The sequence below is a fragment of the Macaca thibetana genome, chromosome 6, assembly GCF_024542745.1.
Source record: "Macaca thibetana thibetana isolate TM-01 chromosome 6, ASM2454274v1, whole genome shotgun sequence".
Classification (NCBI taxonomy): Eukaryota; Metazoa; Chordata; class Mammalia; order Primates; family Cercopithecidae; genus Macaca; species Macaca thibetana.
Genome location: NC_065583.1, coordinates 79,783,091 through 79,795,790, shown reverse-complemented (window position 1 = coordinate 79,795,790; position 12,700 = coordinate 79,783,091).

The following is a 12,700-nucleotide window of genomic DNA, read 5'->3' as shown; positions in this document are numbered from 1 at the left end:
AAATTTTGAAATGATTTGCCGAGATTTCAAACCATGAAATTTTTTATGAAACAATTAAGATTTCAAGGTTCTCTTCAAAAAGAAAAGCAAACCTACTAACATTGAACTAACCTTCCCACATAATAACAGTAGTTGAGTAGAAACTGTCTCTTTTAAACAAGGATCTTCCTACATTTTGCTCCATTCCATTCTTACGACTAAACCTAGAAAATTTTCTATTTAACATCTTACTTTCAGAGTTATTTTTCCTATACACGTTTTTCTTTATTCACATAATTTAGCTACCAGGTTTCTCTCTGCGTTTGAACGTAAAACTTTCTCAAGCAGGAATCTCATCTGATTCATAATATAAGAAAACAATGTATGTGATGATATTCTCAATTACTTTAAAGATGTTTTATAACTAGTACCATTCTGTGTACATGGGACAGAAGTTAATTCACCACATACAGTAGATGTCTTAGAGCTTTAGGGTTTAATTCTCTCATGGACATCATCTCAGAAAGCCTTGGATAAGCCTGCTTCCATTTTCCAGTTTTCTAGGTAGAAATTCTCATAAACTACATTTACTTACGATAAATAGTTGAGAGAAATAACTAAATGAAGCATTTTTGACTTGAAAATGTGAATGCAGGGTCTAGGGGAATTCACATGTTGAGAATGATCTAATGAATACTTACTGATGGGGGCCTATCGCAATCTGGAAAAACAATGAGTAAAACTCACATCTGACCTGCATCTGCCCAAAGTAGTAGAAATAATTGTTCCGTAATTGGCATTGTCAAAATCTTTTTTCGTATTCCTTTCAAAGCTTTTCATCAATACATATGGATAACTTAGAGCCAATTGTGCTTTTATAATAATACAAGCAGCATTTCTTTTTGAATTCAACCCAAACTCACCTGGGACACATATGTCTACCAAGGTTAAAACAATAAGTGCTGAGAAATGTCTATTCCGGCCAAAGAGATAATGAATATAATGAAAGAACATATGTCAAAATATTTTTTCTGTTTGTACTATAGAAAACAAATGTAAGTAAAGTAATGTGGTGATTAATTTATCCTAAATAAATGTAGTTGTTTGCTAAGATATGATATCTTATAATATTGATTTTATCTATAGTATTTTTTTCTTTTAACTTTTATTTAAGGCTCAGGGATCCATGTGCAGGTTTGTAATGTAGGTAAACTTATATCATGGGGGTTTGGTGTACAGATTATTTTACTGCCCATGTACTAAGCATAACATTCATAATTATTTATTTTGGATCCTCTCCCTCCTCCCATCCTCCACCTTCAAGTAGGCCACAGAGTCTCTTTTTCCCCTCTTTGTGTCCATGTGCTCTCATTGTATAGCTCATAGTTATAAGTGAGAAAGTGTTATATTTGAGTTCCTGTTCCTGCATTAGTTTGCTTAAGATAATGGTCTCCAGCTCCATCCATGTTGCTGTAAAGGACATAATCTCAGTCTCTTTTATGGATGAATACTATTCTATGATGTATATGTACTACATTTGCTTTATCCAGGCTACCACTGATGGACATTTAGGTTGATTCCATGTCTTTACTATTGTGAATAGTGCTGCAATGAACATACACATGAATGTCTTTATAGGAGAACAATTTAAGTTCTTTTGGACATATACCAAATAATGGGGCTGCTAAGTCAAATGGTAATTCTGTTTTTAGCTCTTTGAGGAATCATCACACTGCTTCCCACAATGGCTGAACTAATTTACACTCCCACCAACAATGTATAAGCAATTCATTTTCTCCACAATTGTGCCAGCATCTGTTATTTTTTGATTTTTAATAATAGCCATTCTGAGTGTTTTGAGATGATATCTCATTGTGATTTTGATTTGCATTATCTAATGATTAGCAATGTTAAGAAATTTTTATATGCTTCTTGGCCACATGTATATCTTCTTTTGAAAAGTGTTTGTTTATGTTCATTGCTCGCTTTTTAATGGAGCGTGTTTTTCTTGTTTAATTATTCAAGTTCCTTATAGATTCTAGATATTAGACCTTTGTCAGATACGTAGTTTGCAAATATTTTCTTCCATTCTGTAAGTGGTGTGTTTACTGGCTTCTCTTGTCGTATAGAAGCTCTTTAGTTTAATTAGATCCCGTTTGCTAACATTTCCTTTTGTCAAAATTGTTTTTGGCATTTGTATCATGAAATCTTTGCTAGTTCCTATGTCCAGAATAGTATGTTCTAGGTTTGCTGTTTTTTTCTTTTTTTTTTTTTTTAAGGGTATTTATAGTTTTAGGTTTTACATTTAAGTTTTTAATTCATCTTGACTTGATTTTTGTATATAGTGTAAGGAAGGGGTCTCATTCCAGTCTTCTACATATGGCCAGCCAGTTATCATACCAGCATTCATTGAATAGGGAGTCCTTTCCCTGTTGCTTGTTTTTGTCAGCTTTGTCAAAGATAAGATGGTTGTAGATGTGTGGCATTCTTTCTGGGCTTTCTGTTCTGTTCTGTGGGTCTATGTGTTTGTTTGGGGGCAGTACCACGTTGTTTTAGTTACTGTAGCCCTGTTGTATAGTTTGAAGTCAGGTAATATGATACCTCCAGCTTTGTTCTTTTTGTTTAGGACTGCCTTGGCTATTCAGGCTCTTTTTTTTTTTTTTTTTTTTTTTTTTTCTTTTTTTGATCCATATAAATTTTAAAATAGTTTTTTCTAGTTCTGTGAAGAATGTCATTGGTAGTTTGATAGGGATAGCATTAAATCTGTAAATTGCTTTGGGTAATGTGGCCACTTTAACAATATTGCTTCTTTCTATTCATGAACATTTAACGTTTTTTCCATTTGTTTCTGTCATTCCAGATTTCTTGAGCAGTGTTTTTTGTTTCGTTGTTTTTTTTTTTTTTTTTAATTATTGTTGCAGAGATCTTTCAGCTCCCCGATTAACTGTATTCCCAGGTATTTTAATATTTTTGTGGCAATTTTGCCTGGGATTGCATTCCTGATTTGGCTCTTGGCTTGGATGTTGGTGTTGTATAAAAATGCTACTGATTTTTTACATTGATTTTGTATTCTGAAATTTTGCTGTAGTTGTTTATCATCTCAAGGAGCTTCTGGGCAGAGACAATGGGGTTTTCTAAATATGGAATTTTGTTGCCTGCAAACAGGGATAATTTGACTTCTCTTCATATTTGGAAGCCCTTTATTTCTTACTCTTTCCTTATTGTTCAGGACTTCTAATACTATGTTGAAAAGGAGTGGTGAGAGAGGACATCTTTGTCTTTTTTTGTCTTTCAAGGGAAATTCTTCCAGCTTTTACTTATTCAGTATGATGTTAACTGTGGTTTTCACATAGATGTTGTTTATTATTTTGAAGCATGTTTCTTCAATGCCTAGTTTATTGAAGGTTTTTAACATGGGGTGGGGGTTAAATTTTATTGTAAGCCTTTTCTGCATCTATTAAGATAATCATGTAGTTTTTGTCTTTGTTATGTTTATGTGATGAATCACATTTACTGATTTGCTTCCCAGGAAAACAGCCTACTTGAAGACGGTGAGTTACATTTTTAAAAAATGTAATCCACATAATCATCTTATGAGGCAGGTAGCAACCTACTCCCAATTTTGTAGATTAGGAATCTGACTCAGATTGGTTATAGCTTTCCCTAAGATATGCCCATACAGGCAAAGACATAAATAGGACTAGACCTACTGACTCGAGGTTCACTCTTTTGTTGTTGTTTTTATTGTGTCTTCTTCATAAAAATGTTCTCTGCAGGGGCCAAGACAGGTAACAAACAGTAAGAATAGACTGCATTATGCACCAGAAAACTTCTGTTCCAGACTCTTGAAATTATTTTTAGAAGACAAAGTACTGGTGTTATCTAAATCAACTACACATATTTTTATTTCTTCTACTAACCAACTACATTCATATGTGACATCACAGAGCTCAGGTAATACTTAGCTCTGTGCATTTGATGTGCTTCAGAAGTACTATCAGGAATATCTTTCCTGAGTATTTAAACATGTATGAATTTTTGTTCTACAAACATTTATTAATTTTCTTAAGAGCCTGATAACTCACACAACATGCATATTTTTTACACATATTCCTATATAAACTCTGAGCATTGGAGACAGGTAGAATGAATGAAAAACAGGAAGGTTACTAGAGTAACTAAGTCAGCACAAACTAGAGCCAGAAGGGAGAGAAAGAAGTCTTGTCCAGAATTTAAAGGAGGAAAAAATCATAATTTGAGGAAGAAAAGTGATAATTTTAAGTTACAACTCATTTAGTCAGTTTTAAGGAAAAGGAAGAAGGATGTCAACAAGTTCCTCAGATGAAATAAAGTAGTGTTGCCATATAAACTAGAAAATGTTTCAGAAGTCTACAAAGTGTAAAGCAGTGTCATAATTACTTAAAAACACTCTTGAGATAATTCTGCTTTCACTTTGGTTTCGATTTTCATTTCTCTAATGATCGGTGATGTTTAGCTTTTTGTCATGTTTGTTGGCCACATGAATATCTTCTTTTGGGAAGTGCCTGTTCATGTTCTTTTTTTTTTTTTTTTTTGATTTATTTTTATTTATTTATTTATTTATTTATTTATTTATTATTATTATACTTTAAGTTTTAGGGTACATGTGCATAACGTGCAGGTTTGTTACATATGTATACTTGTGCCATGTTGGTGTGCTGCACCCATCGACTCGTCAGCACCCATCAACTCGTCATTTACATCAGGTATAACTCCCAGTGCAATCCCTCCCCCCTTCCCCCTCCCCATGATAGGCCCCAGTGTGTGATGTTCCCCTTCCCGAGTCCAAGTGATCTCATTGCTCAGTTCCCACCTATGACTGAGAACATGCGGTGTTTGGTTTTCTGTTCTTGTGATAGTTTGCTAAGAATGATGGTTTCCAGCTGCATCCATGTCCCTACAAAGGACCCAAACTCATCCTTTTTTATGGCTGCATAGTATTCCATGGTGTATATGTGCCACATTTTCTTAATCCAGTCTGTCACTCATGGACATTTGAGTTGATTCCAAGTCTTTGCTATTGTGAATAGTGCCGCAATAAACATACATGTGCATGTGTCTTTATAGCAGCATGATTTATAATCCTTTGGGTATATACCCAGTAATGGGATGGCTGGGTCATATGGTACATCTAGTTCTAGATCCTTGAGGAATCGCCATACTGTTTTCCATAATGGTTGAACTAGTTTACCATCCCACCAACAGTGTAAAAGTGTTCCTATTTCTCCACATCCTCTCCAGCACCTGTTGTTTCCTGACTTTTTAATGATCGCCATTCTAACTGGTGTGAGATGGTATCTCATTGTGGTTTTGATTTGCATTTCTCTGATGGCCAGTGATGATGAGCATTTTTTCTTGTGTCTGTTGGCTGTATGAATGTCTTCTTTTGAGAAATGTCTGTTCATATCCTTTGCCCACTTTTTGATGGGGTTGTTTGTTTTTTTCTTGTAAATTTGTTTGAGTTCTTTGTAGGCTACAGTAACCAAAACAGCATGGTACTGGTACCAAAACAGAGATATAGACCAATGGAACAGAACAGAGTCCTCAGAAATAATACCACACATATACAGCAATCTGATATTTGACAAACCTGAGAGAAACAAGAAATGGGGAAAGGATTCCCTATTTAATAAATGGTGCTGGGAAAATTGGCTAGCCATAAGTAGAAAGCTGAAACTGGATCCTTTCCTTACTCCTTATATGAAAATTAATTCAAGATGGATTAGAGACTTAAATGTTAGACCTAATACCATAAAAACCCTAGAAGAAAACCTAGGTAGTACCATTCAGGACATAGGCATGGGCAAAGACTTCATGTCTAAAACACAAAAAGCAACAGCAGCAAAAGCCAAAATTGACAAATGGGATCTCATTAAACTAAAGAGCTTCTGCACAGCAAAAGAACCTACCATCAGAGTGAACAGGCAACCTACAGAATGGGAGAAAATTTTTGCAATCTACTCATCTGACAAAGGGCTAATATCCAGAACCTGTTCATGTTCTTTGCCAACTTTTTAATGGAGTTGTTTGGTTTTATTCCTGAAAATTGTTTTAAGTTCCTTGTACAGTCTGGATTTTGGATCTTTGTCAGATGGATAGATTGCAAAAATTGTCTTTCATTCTGCTGATTGTTCACTCTGATGATAGTTTCTTTTGCTGTGCAGAAGCTCTTTAGTTTAATTGGATCTCACTTGTCAAGTTTTGCTTTTGTTGCAGTTACTTTTGGTGTTTTCATCATGAAATCTTTGCCCCTACCTATGTCCTAAGTTGTATTGCCTAGATATTCTTCTAGAGTTTTTATAGTTTTGCATTTTACAGTTAAGTCTTTAATTCATCTTGAGTTAATTTTTGTATAAGGTATAAGGAAAAGGTCCAGTTTCAGTTTTCTGCATATGGCTAGTCAGTTATCCAAGTAGCATTTAGTAAACAGTGAATTCTTTCCCCATTGCTTGTTTTTGTCAGATTTGTTGAAGATCAGATGATTGTACATATGCGGTCTTATTTCTGAGTTCTCTATTCTCTTCCATTGGTCTATGCGTCTGTTTTTGTACCAGTACCATGCTGTTTTGATTACTATAGCCTTGTAGCATAATTTGAAGTTGGGTAGTGTGATGCCTCTAGCTTTGCTCTTTTTGCTTAGGATTGTTTTAGCTATTCAGGCTCTTATTTGGTTCCATTTGAATTTTAAAATATTTTTTTCTGATTTTGTGAAGAATGCCAATTGTAGTTTAATGGGAATAGTAATCTATAAATTACTCTGGGCACTATGGCCATTTTAACAATATTGATTCTTCCTACTCATTAGCATGGAATGTTTTTCCATTTGCTTGTGTCCTCTCTGATTTCCTTTACCAGTGGTTTATAATTCTCCCAGTAGAGGTCCTTCAATTTTTTTGTTAGCTGTATTCCTAGGTATTTTATTTTCTTTATAAAAAATGTAAATTGCAGTTCATTATTTTGTTATCTATTTGTCTGTTGTCAGTGTATAGGAATGCTAGTGATTTTTGCACATTGGTTTTGTATCTAGAGACTTTGCTAAAGTTGCTTATCAGTTTAAGAAACTTTTGGGCCGAGATGACAAGCATTTCTAGATATAGGATCATGTCATTTGCAAACAAAGATAATTTGATTTTCTCTCTTTCTATTTGAAAAGGCTTTATTTCTCTTGCTTCATGGCCCTAGCCAGAACTTGCAACACTATGTTGAACAGGAGTGGTGAGAGAGGGCATCCTTGTCTTTTGCCAGTTTTCAAGGGGAATGCTTGAAATTCCAGGTTTTGCCCATTCAGTGTGATATTTACTGATTCTTGTCATAGATGGTTCTTATTATTTTGAGGTGTTTTTCTTCAACACCTAGTTTATTGAGAGTTTTAAACATGAAGGTATATTGAATTTTATTGAAGGCCTTTTCTGCATCCTTTGAGATAATTGTGTAGTTTTTGTCTTTAGTTCTGTTTATATGATGAATTACATTTATTGATTTGCGTATGTTGAACCAACCTTGCATCAGGGATGAAGCCAACTTCATCATGGTAGATAAGTTTTTTGATGTACTGCTGGATTCAGTTTGCCAGTATTTTACTGAGGATTTTTGGATCGATATTCATTAGAAATATTGACCTCAAATTTGTTGTTGTTGTTGTATCTCTGCCAGGTTTTGGTATCAGGATGATGTTTGTTTTCTATTTCTAATAATTAATTACTGGGTAATTTAGAAAGGAAAAGAGGTTTAATTGACTCACAGTTCATCATTGCCGGGGAGACCTCAGAAAACTTACAATCATGAAAGAAGATAAAAGGAAAGCAAGGCACCTTCTTTGTAGGGCAGCAGGAAGAAGAAATGCTCAGCAAAGGGAGAAGAGCCCCTTATGAATCTATCAGATCTTGTGAGAACTCACTATTACGAGAATAGCATGGTGCAAACCAGCCCCATGATTCAATTAACTACACCTGGTCTCTCCCTTGACACGTGTGGATTATGGGGATTACAATTCAAAGTGAGATTTGCATGGGAACACAAAGCCTAACGGTACCACCTACCAAGCAAAAAAAGCCGAGTACCAGATGGATTTACAGCTGAATTTTACCAGAAGTACAAAGAAGAGCTGGTACCATTTCTACTGAAACTATTCCAAACAATTGAAAAACAGTGACTCCTCCCTAACTTATTTTATGAGGCCAAAGAAATTTAAAATAATTGTTACTTAGCCTGATTTCCACTTCAGAAATATGCAAGTACATATCTGGTTTGTCAGCAGGTATTATAAGTCTCCATTATACTCATGTAAATACTGCTTTACTTGACAAGAATTTAATTAAACATATAGTTGGGCTATAAAAAATAAAATAAAAACAATAAAAGATTTGGAAATATATTAGGTAACAATTTAATTGTAAAATCACTCTGAAATTTTATTTTTATACATGCAATAACTTTATCTTAAAGTATGAGTACAGTTTAATAAGAATAATATTTTAATATAGATTATAGTGTCTTAATTGCATTTTAAACATATAATGAGTTATAATATTTTTAGCAGTCCCAAACTACATTTGTGAAGTTTATTATCTTCAAAAATAATTCTGTGGTTTTTTTGTTTGTTTGTTTGTTTGTTTTGTTTTTTGTTTTTTTGAGACGGAATCTCGCTCTGTTGCCCAGGCTGGAGTGCAGTGGCACGATCTCTGCTCACTGCAAGCTTCGCCTCCCGGGCTCACGCCATTCTTCTGCCTCAGCCTCCTGAGTAGCTGGGACTATAGGCACCCACCACCGCGCCTGGCTAATTTTTTGCATTTTTAGTAGACACGGGGTTTCACCGTGGTCTCGATCTCCTGACCTCGTAATCTACCGACCTCGGCCTCCCAAAGTGCTGGGATTACAAGCGTGAGCCACCGCGGCCTGGCCCAAAAATCATTCTTTTCCCAATAAATTTAATTTGGAAATGTTTATAAGAACACTTTCATGATTCATAGTCATGCGAAATACTGTTACCCAGATAATCATGAAAAATGATTATGTAAGTAGTCGTTTGTATTATTTATTTATTTAGGTTCCTCTTTCCATTTTGCAAATCTACTGAAATTTTGAATTGGACAAAGCAATCATCATAAACAATGCATATTTGGAGCAGAGAATGGCCCTGAATTTATGGTTTATAAATAATCTTCCATACTTTTTCCTTCCAGCAGGCTTTTGTTCTAATGCTATATTCCAAAGCCATCATATGAAGATTGGACTACAATTTAATCATTCTGGGTGCAAGTAAAGAGACAACTAGGTTTCATTCTTCCCAACTGATAGTTGTGATGAAATAGATTAATTTGCTATGCCCCTGCTTTTTTTTTGTAATTAAAGATTTTGTATAATTAGAAAAAAAACATTTTGACTAAGTCTTTCAGACCTAGTTGCAAATAATTGAACAACTAAAGGTCAAGTATTCTATTTCAAAATTTCTGGAAGTACTGATATTCGATTGATCCGTACATGACCAAATTGTTCAGAAAACTGAATCTGAGCATTTGAAAATATTTATAATCCTGTCTGTTCTGTTTTTTATCTTTGGTTGTTTAAAATATCTTTATAGAATATCCTTACTATGTGTCCCTCCATTCTTAATACTTACATCACTGCGTGATTTTTGAATATTGTGCACTCTCCCATAGTTCTGTTGCACAAAATGGTGACTGTAATTAATAACAATTTATTGTATACTTGAAAATAGTTAACAGAGTAAATTTTAAGTGTTCTCACTGCAGACAAATAAGTATGTGAGAAAATGAATATGTTAATTAGCTTGATTTAGTCATTTTACAATGTATACTTATTTCAAAAGATCATAGTGGGAGTGTAAATTAGTGCAACCATTGTGGAAGACAGTGTGGGAATTCCTCAAGGATCTGCAACTAGAAATGCCATTTGACCCAGCAATCCCATTACTGGGTATTTACCCAAAGGATTATAAATCATTCTGCTATAAAGACACATGCACACGTATGTTTATTGAGGCACCGTTCACAATAGCAAAGGCGTGGAACCAACCCAAATGCCCATCAATGATAGACTGGATAAAGAAAATGTGGCACATATATACCATGGGATACTATGCAGCCATAAAAAGGATAAGTTCATGTCCTTTGCAAGGACATGGATGATGCTGGAAACCTCATTTTCAGCAAACTAACACAAGGACAGAAAACCAAACACTACATATTCTCACTCATAAGTGGGAGCTGAACAATGAGAACACATGGACACATGGAGGGAAACACCACACACCCAGGCCTACTGGGGGGTAGGGAGGTAGGTTAGGGATAACATTAGGAGAAATAACTAAGGTAGGTGATGGCTTGATGGGTGCAGCAAACCACCGTGGCACATGTGTGCCTATGTAACAAACTTGCACGTTCTGCACATGTATCCCAGAACTTAAAGTATAATTTTAAAAAATCATATTGTTCACCATAAATATATACAATTACTTTATCAATTACCACCTAATAAGTAGGTCATAAATGGTGGCATATATTCTTCATCTTGCATATTTGGCTTATTGAAAGGTGTTTGAATTTGTTTACTTAAAAATAGCTGTTGGATGATTGTATAATGAATTGAAAAATAAAATGAAACCATTCCTTGAACTAGTCACAATTTATCTTTGCTTCTCCGAAATCCCTCCAAATTCTATGCTATTTTGTGTGTGTGTGTGTGAACAACCTTGACACCATTAGGAGCTCCAATTCACCTACTCCTAAGACTGTATGTATGTGCATTTTTATATGCAGCTCAAGGATTCTCTCCAGGCCCAGTCTCATAGCTGCTCTGAATTCTCTAGTTTTGATGGGGTATTTTGTTACTCTGCTTTGTTACCCTCAAATTCTGTTATTCTTCTTAGCCTAGTGTTTTTTTTTTTCCTAGTTACTGCATCTTGGATAACCCTTTTCCAATGTTCATGTCTGTCTATATCTAAAGTCTACTTTACACAGCTGCAATACATTTTTCCCTGCATATCCATACATTTTATCTTTCTAAATAGTTTATCAATTGAACTTTTTGATAGTGTGTTCTCTCTTAGAAAAAAAAAAACCTTTATTCAAACTATTCACAAAAGATACTTTGTACTTTATTTTCAAGTGATGCAGATAGTTAGAAACTAGATAAATATAAAATCACAAAATTGTATTATTTTTACAGATACAATTTAAACATATAACTGTATGTATTCCATTGTCTGGATGCACCACAGTTTGTTAGTTTATTCTCCTCCTGATGGACATCTTAGTTGCTTCCAATTTGGGGCAACTATTAATAAAGCTGAAGATTTTTTGTGGACATACATTTTCAAATTTTCAGTTCTCTTGGGTAAACATCGAGAAATGTGTTGTCTATATGGCAAACTAAGAGTATGTTTGGTTTCGCAAGAAACCACCAAACTGTCTTCCAAAGTGGCTGCACCATTTTGTATTCCCACTAGCAATAGATGAGAGTTTCTGTGCTGCACATCCTCATCAGCATTTTACACTGTCAGTGTTCTGAATTTTCGTCATTCTAATAGGTATGCAATGATACCCCTTTTTAATTTGCATTTCCCTGATGAACTAGGATGAGGAGCATCTTTTCATATCCTTATTCTGTATATTTTGTTTGGTGAGGTGACTGTCAACTTCTTTAGCAAATTTTTACTTTTTTTTCTTATTACTGAAATTTAAGTCTCTTTTGTTTATTGGGGGTAAGAGTCCTTTATCTGATACGTCTTTTGTAAATATTTTCTTTAGGTCTGTGTCGACTTTTTGTTCTCTTTCTTAGAGCAGAAATTTTTTATTTCAATGAAGTAGAGCTTATTAGTTCTGTTTTTCACAGATCATGTCTTTGGTGTTATAATTTAAATGTCATTGTCAAACCCAAAGCTATCTAGCTTTTCCCCTGTATTATCTTCTGGGAGTTGTATAGTTTTTTTTGTTTTTACCTTCAGGTCTATGATCAAATTTGAATTCATTTCCTTGAAGGTGTATGGTCTGCATCTATTTTCGTATGTTCGCCTGCAGATGCCCAGTTGTTCCAGCACCATTTGTTGAAAACAACAACAACAGCAACTCTGATCTGTTGTATTGCACTTGCTCCCCTTTCAAATATTGGTTTACTGTAATTTTGTTAATTTATTTATCAGCTCTTTATCCAGTTCCATTAATCTATTTGTCTTGTTTTGTAACTGGTGTCACACTGTCTCAATTACTGTAGCTTTATAGTACGTCTTGAAGTCAAGCAGTCGTTCAGCTTTTTTCTTCTCTTTCAATGTTGTGTTGGATACACTGCATCTTTTACCTCTCTATATAAACTCTGCAATCAGGTTGTTGATATCTACAAAATACTTGCTGGGATTTTGACTGGGATTATGTTGAATTTGTAGATCCAGTTGGTAAGAATTGAAAACTTCACAATATTAATTTTTCTATCCATTAACATGGAATATCTCTTATTTAGTTATTCTTTGATTTTTTTTATTTGAATTTTGCAGTTTTTCTCATATATTATATACACATATTTTGTTAAATGTTTACCTAAACACTTTGTTTTAGGGGAAATTATGTAAATGATATTAAGGTTTTATTTTCAGATTCTACTTGTTCATTACTTGTATATACAAAAGCAACTGACTTCTGTGTATTACTGTTGTATCATTCAACCCTAC